The sequence below is a fragment of the Carcharhinus amblyrhynchos genome, chromosome 13, assembly GCF_965287045.1.
Source record: "Carcharhinus amblyrhynchos chromosome 13, sCarAmb.v2.hapA, whole genome shotgun sequence".
Taxonomy (NCBI): Eukaryota; Metazoa; Chordata; class Chondrichthyes; order Carcharhiniformes; family Carcharhinidae; genus Carcharhinus; species Carcharhinus amblyrhynchos.
The window spans coordinates 61103460-61122645 of NC_137336.1; the positions used below are offsets into that span (position 1 = coordinate 61103460).

The following is a 19186-nucleotide window of genomic DNA, read 5'->3' on the forward strand; positions in this document are numbered from 1 at the left end:
CAATCAAAGTCTGGCATCCCTACACACGGGTGATGCCAAGCAGGAGCAGTGGTCATTGCCATCACTGCAGGCAGACCGAGGAAGTGATGTTTTGCAATGATCATGGACATTCTGATAAGTTTGAGTTCCCTCAGAGTTTGGGGAGAGGGGGGTGGGGGGGCAGTGGGGAAGGGGAGCGGGCAGTTGGGGGGTGGAGGGAGGAGGTGCGAGGGGAGGGTTCATGGATTTGGAGAGAGAAAACTATGGGTATGGGTATTCCAATTGATCCAAAGGACCCAGAGAGGAGACGTCTCCCCTTTCACTGACATTCTGCAGGGTTAAACCTACTGAGCTACACATTGAGCGTTGGCCTCTCTGACCTCCATTATATCAGAGTGGCGTTGGGATGAAGCCTTTAATTAGGCAGTACTTACCCTCTCAAGGGCCTCAATTGGGGCACGGGTGGGCTACTCGTCTGTCACCTGTAAATCTTGGAGCAGGCTGAGAGGAATTCTGCCGATGGCATGACACCCTAATCTACAGGTCAATTTTTCAAATTTCCACCCATGGGTGGCCTGTAAATTTAGTCAATAGCATCTAAAGGGTAATTATGCAATAGCTGCATGCTTCAGTGAACACTATACTTAGACAGCCCCAAATCCTGGAGGTCTGCACTCCTATGACAATGTCATGTAGTAACACTTAGTAATATAGCATAGCTTCACATATTTTATGCCATATTTAATTATGTTTAATGAGGCAGCAGTTCATCATCAGCTTTCCTCCTTTGATTTTGTATTATGAAGCCAGCTGGCCTCCTCCAGATAGCTGAAATACAAACAGGCATTATTTGTATTTCACAACACGTTCATGGTTTGTTTCTTGATGCATGAACAACATTACCCTTTATAATTTAATTGCTGTTTTTCTCATCACCAAAGTAAGTGAACATCAGAACTGTTTTCTAAGTATGTGAAAGGATTTCACTGCAGCATGTTGACTCTGTTTTTATAATCAGCCCCTTTTCTTATTGTTAATTAACACTAGTGGATCTCCTGGTGGCACACATATTAAATCAGGTAATGTCGGGGTAGAGTTTTAACCTGTCACCCAAACATAAAACTAGCACTCACGAGGGGCCTGTCATGGGATGGCCTGGGTGGCACTGTGGTTAGCATTGCTACCTCACAACAACAGGGATCTGGGTTTGATTCCCGGCTTAGGTCACTGTCTGCGTGGAGTTTGCACACTCTCCCTGTGTCTGTGTGGGTTTCCTCCGGGTGCTCTGGTTTCTTCCCACAAACCGAAAGACGTGCTGGTTAGGTGCATTGACCATGCTAAGTTCTCCTTCAGTGTACCCGAACCTGTGCCAGAATGTGGGAGACTAGGGGATTATTACAGTAACTTCATCACAGTGTGAATATACCTACTTGTGACTAATAAATAAACTTTATTAGTCCAATAGAGTCCAATTGGTTTTCCATTGGTTTTGGGTAGTTCCTGGAATAAGCCAGTCCACAAATTTAACATCTACCCCATACTCTTGAACGTGATGTCTAGATGCCAGTGTTAGACTGGGGTAAGCATAGTAAGAAGTCTCACAACACCAAGTTAAAGCCAACAGGTTTATTTGGTAGCACGAGCTTTTGAAGCATTGTCCCTTCATCAGATGAAGGGGCAGTGCTCCGAAAGCTTGTATTGCCAAATAAACCTGTTGGACTTCAACCTGGCGTTGTGAAGCTTCCTACTCTACTCTTGAACAAAAACTGCAGCCCTAGCTCACTATGGGAGAATGGATTATTCTGGTGCTAACTTGTAGTTGTATTCCTTAAAATGTGCTTAAGGTCTGAATATTGATTGTGGTATGTTTTGTGAGTGAGTGGGTGGAAGGTATTTTGCTTAGGAAGCCTACTGGATTTTCTTACATGTTTTGTAAGTTTGTTACAGAGCGCATCTTTCTTTCCCCACCACGTTCCGATCTGGAAACCATCCTGACTGACAAACTTGACTCTCTGTTGGGCAGGCAATACTGGGGAGGAGATTGCAATAAGAAGTCTCACAACACCAGGTTAAAGTCCAACAGGTTTATTTGGTAGCAAATGCCTCTAGCTTTCGCGGCTCTGCCCCTTCATCAGGTGAGTCGAGCAGACTGCAACCCAGGCAGTTTGGGACTCTGCAGCGGAGTTAAGGGTGGCATTGGTCCAATGTTGGAATGTAGGTGAGTTTTGTGAGCTGGGAGAAAGGACTCCTGCTCCTCCTGGCCCACAAGCAATTCTTCAGAGGCTAATTACCCCTTTGGCAATGCAGTCCTCACCTCCTCATTTCTTAAATCCTGGGAAACCCAGCCAGCTAGGATTAAAGCTAAAAATCCGAGGCATGCCTTGTTAAAATATTTCAATGATTAACCCTCCACCTGTGAGGGAGTTGGTTAACCAGAACCTTACCAGACTCCAGTGCCACCCCCTCAACCCTGTTAAAAGGGTGGCATTGTGGCACAGTGGTTAGCACTATTGCCTCACGGCGCCAGGGACCCAGTTCTTTTCCCAGCTTGGGTCACTGCCTGTGATGAGTCTGCATGTTCTCCCCGCGTCTGCGTGGGTTTCTTTTGGGTGGTCCGGTTTCCTCCCACAGTCTGAAAGGTATGCTGATTAGGTGCATCGGCCTTGCTAAATTCTCCCTCAGTGTACCTGAACAGGCGCTGGAGTGTGGCAGTACCTTCACAGTAACTTCATTGTAGTGTTAATGTAAGCCTACTTGTGACTCATAAATAAATAAAATTAAAACAGCTTACACTCAGAGCAACCATGACCTTATTGAATGGCATAGCAGGCTCGAGGGGCTGAGTAGCCTACTCCTGTCCTAATTCATACCTGCAGATGGATCATTTCCCATGTTTGGTATTTGTTGCTTCTTCAAGGTGATGATCAGAAAGGGTGACTGTCATTCTACAAGAGTTCTAGTGAATATTAAAGGAGTTACTTGAATCATCGAATCCCTAGATAAGAAGCAAGCTATTCGGCCCAGAGAGTTTGCATCAACCCAGACCCTTCCCCCCACCCTATATCTATAACCCCACGCATTTCCCAACCACCCTAAACATCTTGGGACACCAATGGGCAATTTAGCATGGCCAATCCACCTAACGTACTTGTCTTTGGACTGTGGGAGGAAACCGGAGCACCTGGAGGAAACACATGCAGGCATGAGGAAAATGTACAAATTCCACACAGTCACCCGAGGCCGGAATTGAACCCTGGTTCCTGGCACTGTGAGGCAGCAGCATTAACCACTGTGCCACCATGCTGCCCACTACCCCATTTTTGAGACAATGGAGGCTCAGGTCATAAGACCTTCAGTCTTTCCATTTAGACTGCCCTCCTGCTGTCCAAATAAGTACAATGCAGTGAGGAGAAAGCCTGAGTCGTCACTAGGATCATGCCATTACCAGAACGATTCACACTATTAAAACACTGTGCTGTCTGTATTGTAATGGTGGTGAAGAGCCGTGCCATTGGCATAGTCTCCGGCACCTATTCAGATACACTGAGAGAGAACTTAGCATGGCTATTGCATCTAACCAGCACATCTTTCGGACCGTGCGAGGAAACCGGAGCACTCAGAGGAAGACACGGGAGAATGTGTAATCTCCACATGGACAGTGACACAATCCAGGAATTGAACCTGGATCCCTGGCGCTGTGAGGCAGCAGTGTTAACCACAGTGCGACCGTGCCACCCACTAGCCCATTTCTGAGAGTTGAGAGTGCAGGCTCCATTCTGATCCAAAAGTAATGCTGTACTATATTCATTTCATCCTCTCACATTGGGTTACCCATGTAAATCCTGAGCAATAATGGAACCATTTCAAGCTGTTCATGCAAATAATTGATCTGTCTAAAAATACATGTTTTCCTGCCAGCTGTAACCTTGAATTAATCATTGAGCCGGCTGTTTTGGGAATCAGCAGAACTCCTGACTTTGACAGGAAAGTGTAAACTGTACAATCATTCGTCAAGAGAAGTGAATGAATCTCACAGTCGATGCTATATATTTCTGAACTGAGGAGTGAGTTATAAATTGGAACAATCTATCAAAGGTGGTAAACAGAGGCAAAAATATTGGGCCATTTGAAATGCAGTTGATGAGAATGAATGTAGCAGAGTGATAGACCTCAGTGGGCTGAATGGCCTTTACACATTCTTAATCATTTTTCAAATGTTCTTTTGGCTCATTTCTGCTTTCATGAAGAGAACTCAGTATTGTTTTGTCTGACTCCCTTAAGATACTGTAATGTCACAAGCTCTGTTACAAATGTAGGGAAGCTAAAGATTACCTTTCAGTTCTATATGGTTATAAATCCATCAGGCTGGGGTACAAACTGATGAAACATTTCTTTCCAGTGACCTGAAACAAAAACCAAAGAGCTCTGCGAGCCATTCAAAAAAAACACTTGCTGCACATTCTCTCACTTCAGGGGATTTCCATCAAAGGAAAGTGTAAATGCAGTTCTGTCATCAATTTTCATGTCTGTCAGGTGTACCGATGGGAATTCTCAGCTGATGTCCCATTTCAGAAACCCATTTCCACACTATAAATTTAAGTTTAAACGTTTACTTATTAGTGTCACATGTAGGCTTACATTAACACTGCAATGAAGTTACTGTGAAAATCCCCTAGTCACCACACTCTGGCACCTGTTCGGGTACACTGAGGGAAAATTTAGCGTGGCCAATACACTCAATCAGCATGTCTTTCGGACTGTGGGAGGAAACTAGAGCACCCAGAGGAAACCTACATAGACATGGGGAGAACGTGTAGACTCTGCACTCACAGTGACCCAAGCTGGAAATCGAACCTGGCTCCCTGGCACTGTGAAGCAGCAGTGCTAATCACTGTGCTGCTCATGTCCCCATACAACTTTGACCTATGGACTTGCTTTTCCTGATGACTTTCCGCCCTGCATCATATTATTTGTTCACTTTAACCCAAAAATATCATTGGTCACTAAGATGGTCGGTTACTCCCTTTAAACTCAGCTCATAGCAGTACCTTCTCTTTTTTGATCATCACATTCTCTTATTCTCTAATCCTTGCTCCGTAACCTATTAAATGGACTCGGACATATTGCTTTAGTTTTGAAATAAATATGCCCACATAAAACTGACAGCACTAAAAGAATTGCTACTTCTTTTCTGCTTGTGACAATTGGTAATAAATTGATTACTTTTAATATTTTAGCCCTATTTAGTTTAAATGTATTTTTAAATATTTATTCGTGGGACATGGGCATCGCTGTCTGGCCAGTATTTATTGCCCATCCCTCGTTGCCCTTGCCAAGGTGGTGATTTATTCAAAAGTTCAGATCTTGTGGTAACATAGTTGGAGCGGGAGCATGTTCAAGGCAACCTGGAGCATAAGCCCAAGCTGTAGATATGTGAATTTTTGCCTCAATAATATGTAATAAGACCTTAATTTCAAGTTACTATAATAACTGATTGGATTTTCATTAAGTAGGAATCTTCTGAAGTAGAATTTGTAATTTGTAAAATTATTTTGTACACAATGGCTTTGTGAAGCATTTCAAATTGTAAAATGGCCCATCCCCTCTGATTGGATCAGTCAGTAAAATGGCCCTGAACAATGTGAAACATGAAGCACCCAGTTTCAATCTCTGGCCTGTATTAAATAACATTTCTCGTCTGGCCTGTTGGTGGGGACATTATAACTTGACCTCAGCATCACTGGGATAAGGAATGGAAGTGAACGCCTGGATTCCTGTTCCTAATGACTATCCTTTCAGCCCTGCTGTGACATGTCCATGTTTTCTTGATGGGGGAACTCCAGCCTCACAAAGAACTTCCCTATGTTGTCCAGAGTAAACACATATCCCATCCGTGGAACAACTGTATAATTTAAAGTCCATCTGTATAATTGCAACAATCTATACACAGCAGATTTCACTGGAGTGATGATAAATGGTTATAAACTAATCCAAATGTATCATTTGCCTTGAGGTTCTCAGTAATAATGCTTAACATGGGCCTACAGCATTGTTGATACTTGGAATGGTGTAATTGCAGTATTTCTACTCCCCTACATTTTATCAGCTTCCTGGCAAAGCAGAATTGTCATCAAAGTATTATTGGATTTTCAATATTTTCCATCCCTTATTACAAAATTAGCATATTGCCTCCTCCTGTGCTGCAGCTGTTCTACGATTCTAAATCAAGCCAATAACCTTTTATGAATCGATCAGTTCTATAAACAAACATAGATACCCTACAGTGCAGGAGGAGAGCATTCAGTCAGTCCCGGTCCCTATTCCCATAATTTCATATATTTACCCTGTTAATCCCCCTGACATGAAGGAATAATTTAGTCGCCAATCCACTTAACTTGTATATCTTTGGAATGTGGGAGGAAACAGGAGCACCCGAAGGAAACCCACACAGACATAGGGAGAACATGCAAACACTGCATAGACAGTCACCCAAGGCCAGAATTGAACCCAAGTCCCTGGAGTTGTGAGGCAGCAGTGCTAACCACTGTGCTACCATGCCACCCAAGGATCAAAAGTTGCGGCTTTAAAATAATTGTTGTTATCAGGACTATGAGCTAGACCAGAGGAGATTGCTACCTCGTGTGTATACTCTGCATTATTGATTTCCAGCATTCCTGCTGTTTTCTCGCACTTTCCTTTCATTTGAAAATAGCTGGGATTTTCTGGTTCTGTTTGTTTTGGGAGGGTTTGGCAACTGAAGTGGAAAACCCAGCAAAAAACCAAATCATGTTTCTTGCCGATGCAAACGAGTGACACTATTGTTCTCGCCTCTGTCATTGACATAACGGGATTCCAGATGAACCTTAACATTTTCTTATCAGGCCTCTATCCCCAAATCATTCCCCCCATCCCCCCTTTAAGAAAGTCTATTCATGTTGGCGTGAGGATAGCCCGGCGTGAGGATAGCCCAGCGTGAATCACGACTGGTCTCCTGAGGCTCGCACCTGGCAAGTAGACTTCCCAGAAGGATCCAGGGGAGTGCATCACTCAGGAGAGAGGACCATGTCTGAAATTACTCAGGCACTTCCCCCTGGCATTACCTGGGTGCAGAGTGGCTGCCTGAGAAAGATGTGCGGGGGAGGAGGGCGGCTCCAGGTTAACTTTTGTGGACTGAGGCAGTCTTTAAAAATGGGGCCCGATCTTCAAAAACAATAAATTTTCAGCATGACAACATGGGACCTGCCCCATGCCATTTTTATTTACCAGTCCCGCATAATATGACCACTGTTGGTGCCGGCACTTTCAAAGCCATTTCTTCTCCCTGCTATTGGCCTTTGCCGGTATTCAGAAAAATTCCACTCAGTGTATCTATACTGACTGTAGAGCCCCCTCTATTAAATATGGCACAAATAACTTGTAGCCATGGTTAGGTTACTTGTCTGTAATTGTCTCATGAATGAAAATCTCACCAGGAATCACTAAGGAAGGCAACTATGTAAAGGACTCCATCCACAATAAAGGATTATAAAGTTAAGAGAGTTATTTTCATGAAGGAAAACTTATAAAAATGGTTAATTTTTTTAGAAGCTGAAATACATCTCACACTGCATAGCCAGGAGTTCCTGCATGAAGCTACTTGCCTGACCAATAAGGTTAAGGGATAACCCCTGACAGTAGAGATCCACGCCCCAAAGTCAAAGAGGAAAATATTTTGCAATCTGTTAGGAAGGTTACTATTGTATAGCATTTGATAAGGTGGCTATATGTTGAAAGCCCAAAACTGCAATCAACAGAAGTCTTTACAAAACTGATCCTGCCCAATAACCGCATTATAATCTTAAACCCAACCAGATACCAGATGAAAATTGACCGTCATTTTTTCCAGCTCTCATCAGGACAAGAATGCCAAATTTCAAACAATCATATGAATTTATGTCACAGAAGAAAAGGGTACTGATTGGTTGACAAGTAGACTCTATTTGGCCAAAGAATTGCTATGGAGAAAGCAATGCAAAACTATTGACTCTCAAAGTTCCCAAATAATTCAACAAGTTAGTAGGCTTCAACATATTCCTTTTGTTTAGAGAGGAAGTGTTCCCATGTACGAATGTAAATTGCTTCTAGCAAGTGAGACACAATGAGCTCAATTGATTAACTTGAAATTGTTGCACCTGCCTGAGACAACCATTCAGCAGTCCTGAGCCTGCCCTATAAAAGGCTTAGGTAATGAGTCTCAGCTGAGTAGGTCATTGCCTGTTACCAGGGGAACTTGTACTCAACTAGCCCCACAGGGAGATCAATCAGTGGTTTCCTTTGTATCTTGTGGGGGTTATCACACCAGTCTATGCTGGAAGGTATAACTGCCAGTAACAAGGTCTCTCTCTGCACCCTTTTCCTTTTGGGAAAAGACCTGTCAATGGCTTACGGTCTGATACGATAATGAAATGCTGTCCATAGATGTACTGGTGAAATTTCCTCATGGCACAAATCGCTGGCAGGTTTTCTTTGTTGATTTGTGAGTATTCTTTCCTCAGCACCTGACTAAGTCCTCAAAGAGAATTCAATTGGTCTCTCTGTCACATGTGCATTCTATGGGATAAGACAGCTCCAGTGCCATATGGTGAGGGATCACAAGTAAATCCTAATAGCTTGTTCGGGCCAAAATGTACAAACGGTGATGATGGCTATAAAGCCTGTTTGACTTTGACAAAAGCTTTTTTCTGAAGTTTTTTTAAAAGTTGTTGTAGAGGGACCACAATTGTTGATATGTTTAGCAAAATCTTTCATAGCAATTGACTGTTCCTTAGAAAGACTTCAATTCTGATTACATGCCTCAGCTCTGGCATTCCTTTTAATAGTTTTAATCTTATCTTCAAGGGGATACAATCCCTTTCCATTCACTTTGAAGCTCAGATATCCCACCACCTCAGCTTGAAAACTACATTCCTCACATTATAAACCTATGCTGACTTCCTCAAACCTCTCCTAGGTTTGTACAATGTTCTTCAGGAGATGTTCTCTTTTTAGAACACTGTCCAAGTATACCACCACTTTGCAGATTCCTTGTAACAGGCTCTCCTCCATAGTACGCCTGAATAATAGAGCAGGCTGATGTGACACAAAATGGCAGTCAGGTGTACTAATATAATCCCTTGTGAGTAGTTATTTTAACTTGCTTTCTGGAGTCCTCTTCCAGTTCCAGTTGTTAATAAGTGTGACTTAGATCTAGGTTAGTGTATTTGAGAGCCTCTGCTAAATTAGCATTGAGGTCCTCTATCCTGGGAAATGGGGTATCAATTCAGCTTCACTTCCCTATTTACTGTTTGTTGGGGCCACAAATCCTTGTGGTACAGTCCATTTTTAGGACTGGGACAATGGGAGTGGACCATTCTGAAAACTGCGCATGTTTAATGATAGGCAGATCTCCCAGTTTTGTTAGTTCAACCACTACTATGTAAGGCACTGGACAAGCTCTGAAAGACCTAGGCATGACCTCATGGTTTAAATGGATTTTGTATTTAATCCCTTTTATCTAACCCAGTCCACTCTGGAATACTTCCTGATATTTACATCGGCATTCTTGGAATCCTCCATCCTTGACCTTAAATATTTCCAGCCAGTGCAATCAATCCCATCCCATTAGATTTGGTCTCTGTCCTTCAATCACCATGATGGGCAACTCAACTGACTGGTTCCTACATGATACAGGTATGGAGATTGTCTCCACTATTTTTAGTGCCTCTTCTACTCACTGCCAAATTAAGAACATAAGAACATAAGAAATAGGAGCAGGAGTAGGCCATCTAGCCCTTCGAGCCTGCCCCGCCATTCAATAAGATCATGGCTGATCTGTCGCTGCTCAGTTCCACTTTCCCGCCCTCTCCTCATAACCCTTAATCCCCTCTCTTATCAAAAACCCATCAACCCGCGTCTTAAAAATATTTAGCGAGGCAGCCTCCACCACTTCAACGGGCAGAGAATTCCAGAGATTCACCACCCTTTGAGTGAAGAAGTTCCTCCTCAACTCCGTTCTAAACTGCCCCCCCTTTTATCTTGAGGCTGTGCCCCCTAGTCCTACTGTCTTTTTTGAGCGGGAAGAGTCTTTCCACCTCTATCCTATCCATCCCATTCATCATCTTATACGTCTCAATGAGATCTCCCCTCATTCTTCTAAACTCTAACGAGTACAAGCCTAGTTTATTCAGCCTCTCCTCATAGCTCAACCCCCTCAACTCCGGTATCAGCCTAGTAAACCTCCTCTGCACTCCCTCCAAGGCCAAAATATCTTTGCGCAGGTGTGGCCTCACCAATGCCCTATACAGCTGCAGCAAGACCTCCCTACTTTTATATTCAATCCCCCTCGCTATGAAGGCCAGCATCCCATTCGCCTTCCTGACCACCTGCTGCACCTGCAAGCTGGGTTTTTGCGACTCATGCACAAGGACCCCGAGGTCCCTCTGCACCGTCGCCTGCTGCAGTTTTTCGCCCCGTAAGTAATAGTCCTTCCTACCATTCTTCCTACCAAAGTGGACCACCTCACACTTGCCAACATTAAATTCCATTTGCCATTTCCTGGCCCATTCGCCCAGCCTATCTAGATCCTTCTGTAGACTCTCCACACCCTCCGCACAATTAGCCTCAGTATGGTGAAGATTCAAGGGTGTTTGAATATTTTTGTACCTATGACAGTGGCATAGTGCCCTTGACGATCTCCATTTTCAGGGAGCAGCCAATGACCATTAAGGCAATTATCAATGGGAGGGATTTAGTGTGTAAGCTTTGGTTCATCCACTAGTTTATTCACAAGGGATGTATTCACCCTTTTCCTTTTTTTTGGACTGTTCTGTGCAGACTGCAGCACTGTACACACAGCTTGCACGTGACCCTTTTTTAAATCTTTGAAACAGATAAAATTCTTGCAACAGCATGTCGCTTTGTGGTGATCTCACCATCAACTGAAAACATGTCTTTGACCCTGGTCTTCTCAGGTTCCGCTGCGCCCTCATTCAAGCCGTTCCTAACAGTAGCCACTTACCTCCACAACTGGTTCACCTCATCCTGAATATCTTGACACACACACACACACACACACACACACACACACACACACACACACACACACACACACACACACACACTGCTCAGTCACTTGAGCCCTTTCTATTGCTTTCTCTGGTGAAATTTGGTTTCCACAAGCAGTTTCCTTTGGGTGGTTTTGTTGTTGATCTAACCAATCCCTCAATATGTCTCCTAATGAAGGTTTGAACTTGCAGTGCTTAGGAAACTGTTGAAACCTGGCCACAAAGCTGGAGACTGTCTCTCCTGTTTCCCAAACTGCAGAGTGAAATTTGTAACTTTGCATGATTACTGAAGGTCGAAGGTTAGGGTGATCCTTAACTAAACTGACTAACTGATCGATAGTTTTTCTGCTTGGAGCTTGGGGTAATGTCAAACTCCTCACCAGGTTGTAAGCCTGTGGACTGCAAATTGTGAACAGTGTCACCTTCTACTTACCCTCAGCTGTTTTTGTTTGCCATAAGAAAATAACATAGCCCCTCAATATACTGCCTCAACTCTCGATCTCGGAGTCAAATGGTTCTATTTTCCCAAACAGCGGCATCTTTAAAACAGACTCTTAACAGCCCTGACTCCAACTGCAGGTTCCAGCCCCAGGTATGTGTGCCCTCACTCCTTATAAGCTCAGGTTCGTGCACGCTGCACCATAGGGTCTGGCCCAGCCATGTGGCCCATGAAGGATTGCCCATTAAAGGGGTCATGCTACCACAGCATTGCTTTCACAACTTGCATTCCTGTCTAGCATTGTGTCATCAGCAAACTTGGAAATATTAAACTTGGCTCCCACATCCAAATCATTGATCTGGATTGTGAATATCTGAAGCCCAAGCACTGATCCTTGCAATACCCCACTCTGTTTCCCAGCCTAAGAATGACCTGCTAATTCCTTCTCTCTGCTTTTTGTCCATTAACCAATTCTCAATCCATACCACCAAATCTATGTGCTCTAAATTTGCTTACTAATAGTTTGTGCGGGACCTTATCAAAAGCTTTCTGAAAATCCCAATACACTACGTCCACTGGTCCCCCCTTATCTATTCAGCTAGTTACATCCTCAAAAGAAGCTCCAGCTGGTTTGTCAAACGTAATTGCCCTTTCATAAATCCATGTTCAAAAATTGCCTGCTGTATTACCTACTTTACAACAATGACTACACTTCAAAAGTATTTGTTGATCGTTAAGCCCTTTGCAAAGTACTGAAATATACACAAGTCTGTATGACTGTAACACTACATTCTCCTTTCCTTCTCTATGTATGATATGCTTTGTCTGCTTAGTGAGCAAGAAACAATATTTTTCTCTGTATATCAGTATATGTGACAATAATAAATCAAATCAAGAAGTCATTTTGCTTTTTGAGATAGTTAAAGGAGTTGGGAGGGGAAAGACCATGAACAGAAGGGTGAGAATGTTCAAATCTATTCACTTGTGGAGCAGGAATCAAGATAAATCAGTGAGCAGAGTGTCTATGTATCATAATCTCTGTTCACCAGTTAGCTAAATAATAACTATAATACAGATAGTTGCCGCCTCATAGCTGCTAGTCAGCTTTCAAGAAGGTTCTGGAACAGAAAGCTGAGCTCACCAGGGTTGAATTCCAGACTACTCCCCAGTTGCCTTCCTCGGTCATGTGGTCCTTACTCTGAGATGGACCTCCTAAAGGGACAATCACCACACTATGTGAATAGTCGCAGAGTTTTTGATAAGCTCAACTTTTAGATAGTGGAAGGAGAATATTGGAATGGTGAGGTCTGGAGGACTGAATGGGGGTTCAGTTGCAAAAAAGTTGAGGCCAGTGTGGTGGCTGACAATGCTACAGGAGATAACAAAGGCAGAATTTGTGATCAAGAACACATGGGGATGAAAGCTTGTGTAAGATTCAAAACAGACCTTGAGAGAATACTATGATCAGTTGTCGCCAGATACTTTTTGATTATCTCTATAATCCTATAACCCTTAAAATGATTAAGTTCTGCTTGAAAGGTTATTTTTTTCCTTTGGAATATTTAAATAAAAGATCAACATAATTTTTATTTCAGTTTGAAGTTACAACATTCATTTTTGAAGAAGTCTATCAGCCAAGCATTTTAATTGTATATTCTGGCAAGTTTCTTTAAAATGTATGTAATCTGTATATTGTTTCTATTCTTTCCAGAATATTCTGAGAAACCATTTATATATAGTAATTGAAGCTTTTAAGTTTTAATTTCTGGTGGAGATTTTTCCTGCCAAAATAATTATTTTCGACTGACTAGATGAACAAAGAACAACACAGTGCAGAAAACAGGCCCTTCGGCCCTACAGGCCCGTACCGCCCATTTTAACATTCAGTGAGTGCCTCGTTCCAATCCTCCTCCTACCTACAACTTTTGTCTACGCCTCTTGGACTCCACAATAAAGGTGTGCATGGTATGGCGTACTTCAACAATATCTTTTCATGCATTGTGACACTGGGCATTATTCCAGTTCAGCCTGGTGGAATAAATTTTCCTTCTGTTGATGAATGAAGTAGTCAATTTCTGCATGTTAAGAATTCCCTGACAAGGTGAATGACTGGGCATTTTTTTAGTTGAGAGAGACAATTTTTATTTTATTCATTCTCAGGGTGTGGGGGCAATGCTGGTAAAGCAAGCATTTACTGCCTATTTTTAGATGCTCTTGAGAAGGTGATGGTGGGCTACCTTGTTGAACTGCTGCAGGCCATATGATTAAGGTAACCCGCACAATGCACTTAGTTCCAAGATCTTGACCCAACAACAGTGATGGAATGGTGAGTCGTGTCCAAGTCTTTATGACTTGGAGGGGAACTCATTGAATTTCATTGGCTCCTGATTGAGTAATGGTTTGATTTTTTTTTTTAAATTCTGATGCTTCTTTCCAAATCCTGCTATAGTCTCACCCTGTCCTTATTTCCTGTAGCAAACCTCTGAGATAATCTGTGTTCCTCCAAATCTAGAGTTTTGCCCTTCCCTGGTCTTAATTGCTCCTGATGTGGATGCGAGTTTACTATCAAATAAATCGGTTGGACTTAAACCTGGTGTTGTCAGGCTTCTTATTTAATTGCTCCACCATTGGTGGTGTTGTCTTTTGTTACTGAGGCCCGATAGGCAGTCCAGCAATTCCCATTCCACTCTCCATTTCTCTTTCCACCTTTGGAGCGCTCCTCAAAATCTACCTCTTTGATCAAGCTTCTGGTCACCTGGCCTAATATTGCCTCACATGGATTAGTGTTGAATTCTATTTGGTAACACTTCTGTGAAATGTCTGGGTGCAGTAGAAATATAAGTTGCTGGGATAGTTATGGTTGTGTTCTTGTATGTTCCTGAGTTCATTCTGGGGTAGAAGTGCTGTATAAGTTAATAAAACACATTTGCCAATCAATAAGACTTAAAGATTGAGAAAGAAACGGAGAGAAGACAGTGAAAAAGAGCAAATTTGAGTCAAATCAGGTGGAGGGGAAAATAAAGAAAGGGGAATAAAGATGTCATGAGAGCGGCATTTGGGTGGCATGGTGGCACAGTGGTTAGCACTGCTGTCTCAAAGCACCAGGGAACCTGGGTTCAATTCCAACCGGAGCAACTGTCCGTGTGAAATTTGCACAATCTCCCCGTGTCTGTGTGGGTTTCTTCTGGGTGCTCCAGCTTCCCCCCACAGTCCAAAGATGTGCAGGTTAGGTTGATTGGTCATGCTAAATTGTCCCTTTGTGTCAGGGGCATTAACAGGGTAAATATGTGGGGTTAATGGAGATTGGGCCTGCACTGACAACAGGCCCAATGAGCTGAATGGCCTCCTTCTGCACTGTAGGGTTCCTATGATTCAATGAAAGAGACGGAAAAAAGAGACACAAAATAATTTTAGAATGGCCATAGTTCTATGAGTTGGGCGAATATCACTGATGTGACAAAACCACACCCTGGCAAATAGTCAATGTTCTAAGTAGAGAAAAAACATTGGTATATGGAAAAGAAATACACATATGATGTGCTTCTATTGCATTGACTGTTGGACAAAAGGCATCTCTCATTTTAGTTGTGGAACTTTTGATGAAGTTTGACGGTTATATCCGATTACATTCAGTGGGTGTGTAGTCAATGGAATAATGGTTTCCACATCTGGTGCCAATTAATATATTCATCGAGTTAAGCTTTGACCTCGAGCTTGTCTTGGCAGTGGTTCAGCAAAATCATTTTTTTTCACTGTTAATGCGTAAAATGCTTTGTGCCCACCCACATTCTCCACAAGCTAAAAAATTGTCAGTGTCCTGCTATAGCTACCATGGCCTTTTAAGGTTTTTGCCACACTATAGATGTGTTAGCTGATAATCTCAATCCATTGAAAAGATTCAAGCCTTCAATACGCAAAGATTTCACTTGCCCTGATTAAATCTGTGTTTGAATTCTAGAAAATATTAAACAGATTCACGTGAGAAGGTTTTCTTTCTTCTTCCCATTGCATTTTAACCAAAGTAATATAGCTATACTGAAGTTTGTATTTGCTCGTGAATCAAGGTGGTAAATCACCAGTAATGTTTAAGAGAAGCAATTAATCAATATTTTGTAAATTGTGCTATATTACTGTGACAATTCAGATGGGTAAGGACTGTGAATGCCGTACTGATTTTTTAAATTCCCTTCTCTACCTTCTCCAGAAGGCAGTGACCCCTCCTGGCTCAAGACTGTATACTGATAATAATAGTCTTTATCTAAGAACCAATCTTCATAGAATCCTATAGTGCAGAAGGAGGTCATTCAGCCCATCGAGTCTGCACCGGCCATAATCCCACCCAGGCCCTATCCCCATAACCCCGTGCATTTAACCCAGCTAACACTAAGGAACCAATTTTACCATCTTGTTGCAGCCATTTCTGCATGTGAAAACTTAGTAAAGTCGGGTATGAGGCGGGTAGCATGCATTTAAATTGATTTAATGGGCTGTACACCCAACTTTACCGGCACCTCCCCCTTTACTGCCATGTTCGCCCATCTAGAATTGGCGCAAAACAGGCATGCTCCATATAATCCAATTCGGGCCCTCTATTAGTGAGGAGGATGGTGCCTAGTTTCCCGATGGCTCTCTGCCTGAGATCTGTAGGGCTGGGGGGGTGGTGGAGAAGAGGAAGGTGGATCTGCTGCCACTCTGCTTGAGATGAGAGGGGATTAAAGGGGGTCTGTTGCCACTGTGCCTGAAATCAGTGATCAGTGGAGGGAAAGGGGGGGGCGGGGGGTGTTCATGCCACACTGCCTGAGATCGGTGGAAGGGAAAGGGGCTTTCGATGCCACCCTGCCTAAGATCTGTGTGGTGGGAAGGTAGGGTTCCTGCTACTCTGCCTGAGATCAGTGGTTGAGGGGGGGAAGGGGGGAAGAGCCCGCTATAGGTCTGGATGAGGGATAAGAGGGTAGGTAATGTTGTGGGGTGGTGCAATGTCTGTAGGGCCAGTGGGAGGCATTATCCAGCCTGGGAGGGATGTGGCAGGGGAGCAGCATTCTATTGCTTTCTGCGCATGCACAGTTGGAGGCGTCGATTGGAACTGAAGAGTTTTGGGCACGCTAAGCCCCTCCCCCAGGTTTGTGTGGCGCGATTCAGACTCGCTGATATTTTTGCAGGCAGTGTGCGTATGGGGGGAGGGGGCACTTCAGAATGGGTCTAAAGATCGGACCTAAGTCCGCTCAGCACTTAGAATCAAAATGTTAAAATAGGGCCCTAAGGGGCAATTTAGCATGGCCAATCCACCTCACCCGTATATCTTTGGACTGTGGGAGGAAACCCAAGCAGACACGGAGAATGTGCAAACTCCATGCAGTGTCCTAAACTGGGAGTTGAACCTGGGACTCTGGCGCTATGAGTCAGCATTGCAACTACTGCAACACTGTACCACCCTATTAGCCATTATGGCATATGATTGCAGGGTAATCTCAACACAAATGGGAAGGATACTGTAATAGTCTTACCGAGGTCAATCTTGCATCACCATCACACAAAGTCGGTATGCAGCACGTAATTTAAAAAAAAGGCAAATTGAGTGTTGGCATTTATTGCAAAGAGACTGGAGTATAAGAGTAGAAAAGTGTTGTTACAATTATAAAGGGAGTTGGTGTGTCCACATCTGGAGGAGTGTGCCCAGTTTTGGTCTCCTTATTTGAGGATGTGGTGGCATTGGAGTCAAGTCCAGGGATGAATGGATTGATAGATGCGGAGAGATTAAACAGTTTGGGCTTGTACTCACCGGAGTTTAGAAGGATGAGAGGGGATCTGATCGAGGTATATAACATTTTAAAAGGGTCTCATAAAGTAAATGTAGATCAAATGTTTCCTTTTATGGGCAATCTAGAACAAGAGGTTATAGGTATAGGTTGAGAGGCAGTAGATTTAACTGTAAGATGAGAGGGAATTACTTCTCATAAAGGATGGTGAACTTATGGAACTTGCTGTCCCAAAGTGCGGTGGAGTCTGAATTATTGAATGGTTTCAAGAAGGAGATAGATATATTTCTAATAAAAAAAGGATAAGGGGATACAGGAAACAGGTGAGGAGGTGGATTTGAGACGGGGGAGAGATCAACCATGGTCTGATTGAATAGCAGAGCAGGCTTGAAGGGCTGTATTTACCTACTACTGTCCCTAATTCCTATGTTCATCCTTTATTTACAACTTGCTCAAAGTGTCGTTCAGTGGCTACAAAGTACAGGCCAGCAGCAAAGTGTTTCGATTGTTTTGCCTGAGCAGAGCTACCTAATTTTAAAACCCCTTGCTGCTCCTTTCCTACTAGAAAAGCCTCCACTTGCCTAATAGGGAAGCTCATATTCTATGAGGCCCATGGGGAGATCTATTGACGATCCTCTGTGGCCATCATAATTGATACTAGCCCCTCAAGGTTTGATAATTGAGAAGGTTTGGCAGAAAAATCAAAGCCAAAAGCAACATCAGCAGGAACCATCATAAGATCTCTCCCCCCTCCAGTCCATTCCTTCCCCAACACCTCATCATATGAGGGCCTCACTGCTGCTTAGCAATCAGCCTGGTGTCGATTGGAAGCAGGATTGGAGATTGCTTCCACAAAGTCACACCAAATTTTCTGGTTTAAGGACAGGAACAATAGATACATCCCACCCTGTGAATTGTGTAGCTCTTATGAAGCCCAACTTTTCCTGGTGTTCCATTCCAATGTTATTTTTTTGTAATAGGGAGTATGGAACTGGTCTTGGTCTAAAATACCGAGACATAGTACCAAGGTAGATTTTACCATTGGCTCCCTTTGTTTTTCCAAGCCCTTCCTGGAAGACTTTGGGGTACTTACTGATGACTTCATACAACACCCCCACCCGGCACCCAGTCTGAAGATCTCCACTCTGATGTGTTGGAGCAAATCTTTCTTCTGAAGGCTAGATCCTGGTCCCCGTACAATGATAAATGAGACTGAGTTGACTGCTGACTATAAGTCACTAGGGTCACCAAGGTGCCCTTTATCTGTAATAGTTTCCCCGTGTAGGTGGTCTGCCTGGCCTTCAGAAGCTGAATACTAGCCCCGAGGAGATCATATGTCTGTTTCCCAATAACAGAGAAAAACAGCCCCAATATCTACTTCCTTTTTTAATAGGTGGCCACTTACTAACCACTCCACCATTATGGGGATAACCTTTGACATTGGAGATGTGATTTAATTGCATTGTCCCTGCTCCTGGTGTGGGCATACCTGGAAGGCCTTTTTCAAGATAGCACAAGTTATGCCTGCGCCTCTCTTTACCTCAGTTGTGGTCTTCTACAGCACTTGCAATCGTCCATCATCTGGCATCTACAAACATCTGAAATGGGCTCCCTAGGAGTGTGAAGGCTGCCCCTGCCTACCTCAACAGCCTGGCCACGTAGCTTGGGCTCTACCATTGCAAGGAATTCTGTGATGTTTTAACAAAACCATCGCTTTCAATTGAGGGATGGATGTTTCATGATGTCCCTCCCTCAATCGGAGGACACTGACGTCCCTTGTAGTTCCTGAGCTTCTTTCTCTGCATTTTCCAATGGCAGAGCTATCACAATGACCTAATTTGGATCTAAATTGTGTTCTGCCCATAGTATTTTTTGGACTGTCACATTGTTAATTCCACAGACCAGTCTATCTCACAACACATTCAGGGATG

At 43.4% G+C, this 19186-nt stretch overlaps 1 long non-coding RNA gene across 1 annotated transcript in view; it reads right to left on the bottom strand.

Moving 5' to 3' along the window:
- Positions 1–670: 670 nt before the first annotated feature.
- The window catches only part of LOC145351547 (uncharacterized), a 111438-nt gene continuing 92922 nt past the window's right edge, over positions 671–19186 (bottom strand). The window contains exons 2-3 of the long non-coding RNA XR_013888424.1: positions 4312–4382; positions 671–807 (exon numbers count right to left, since the gene is read on the bottom strand). This is a non-coding gene — a long non-coding RNA (uncharacterized LOC145351547). The remainder of the gene's footprint in view (positions 808–4311; positions 4383–19186) is intronic.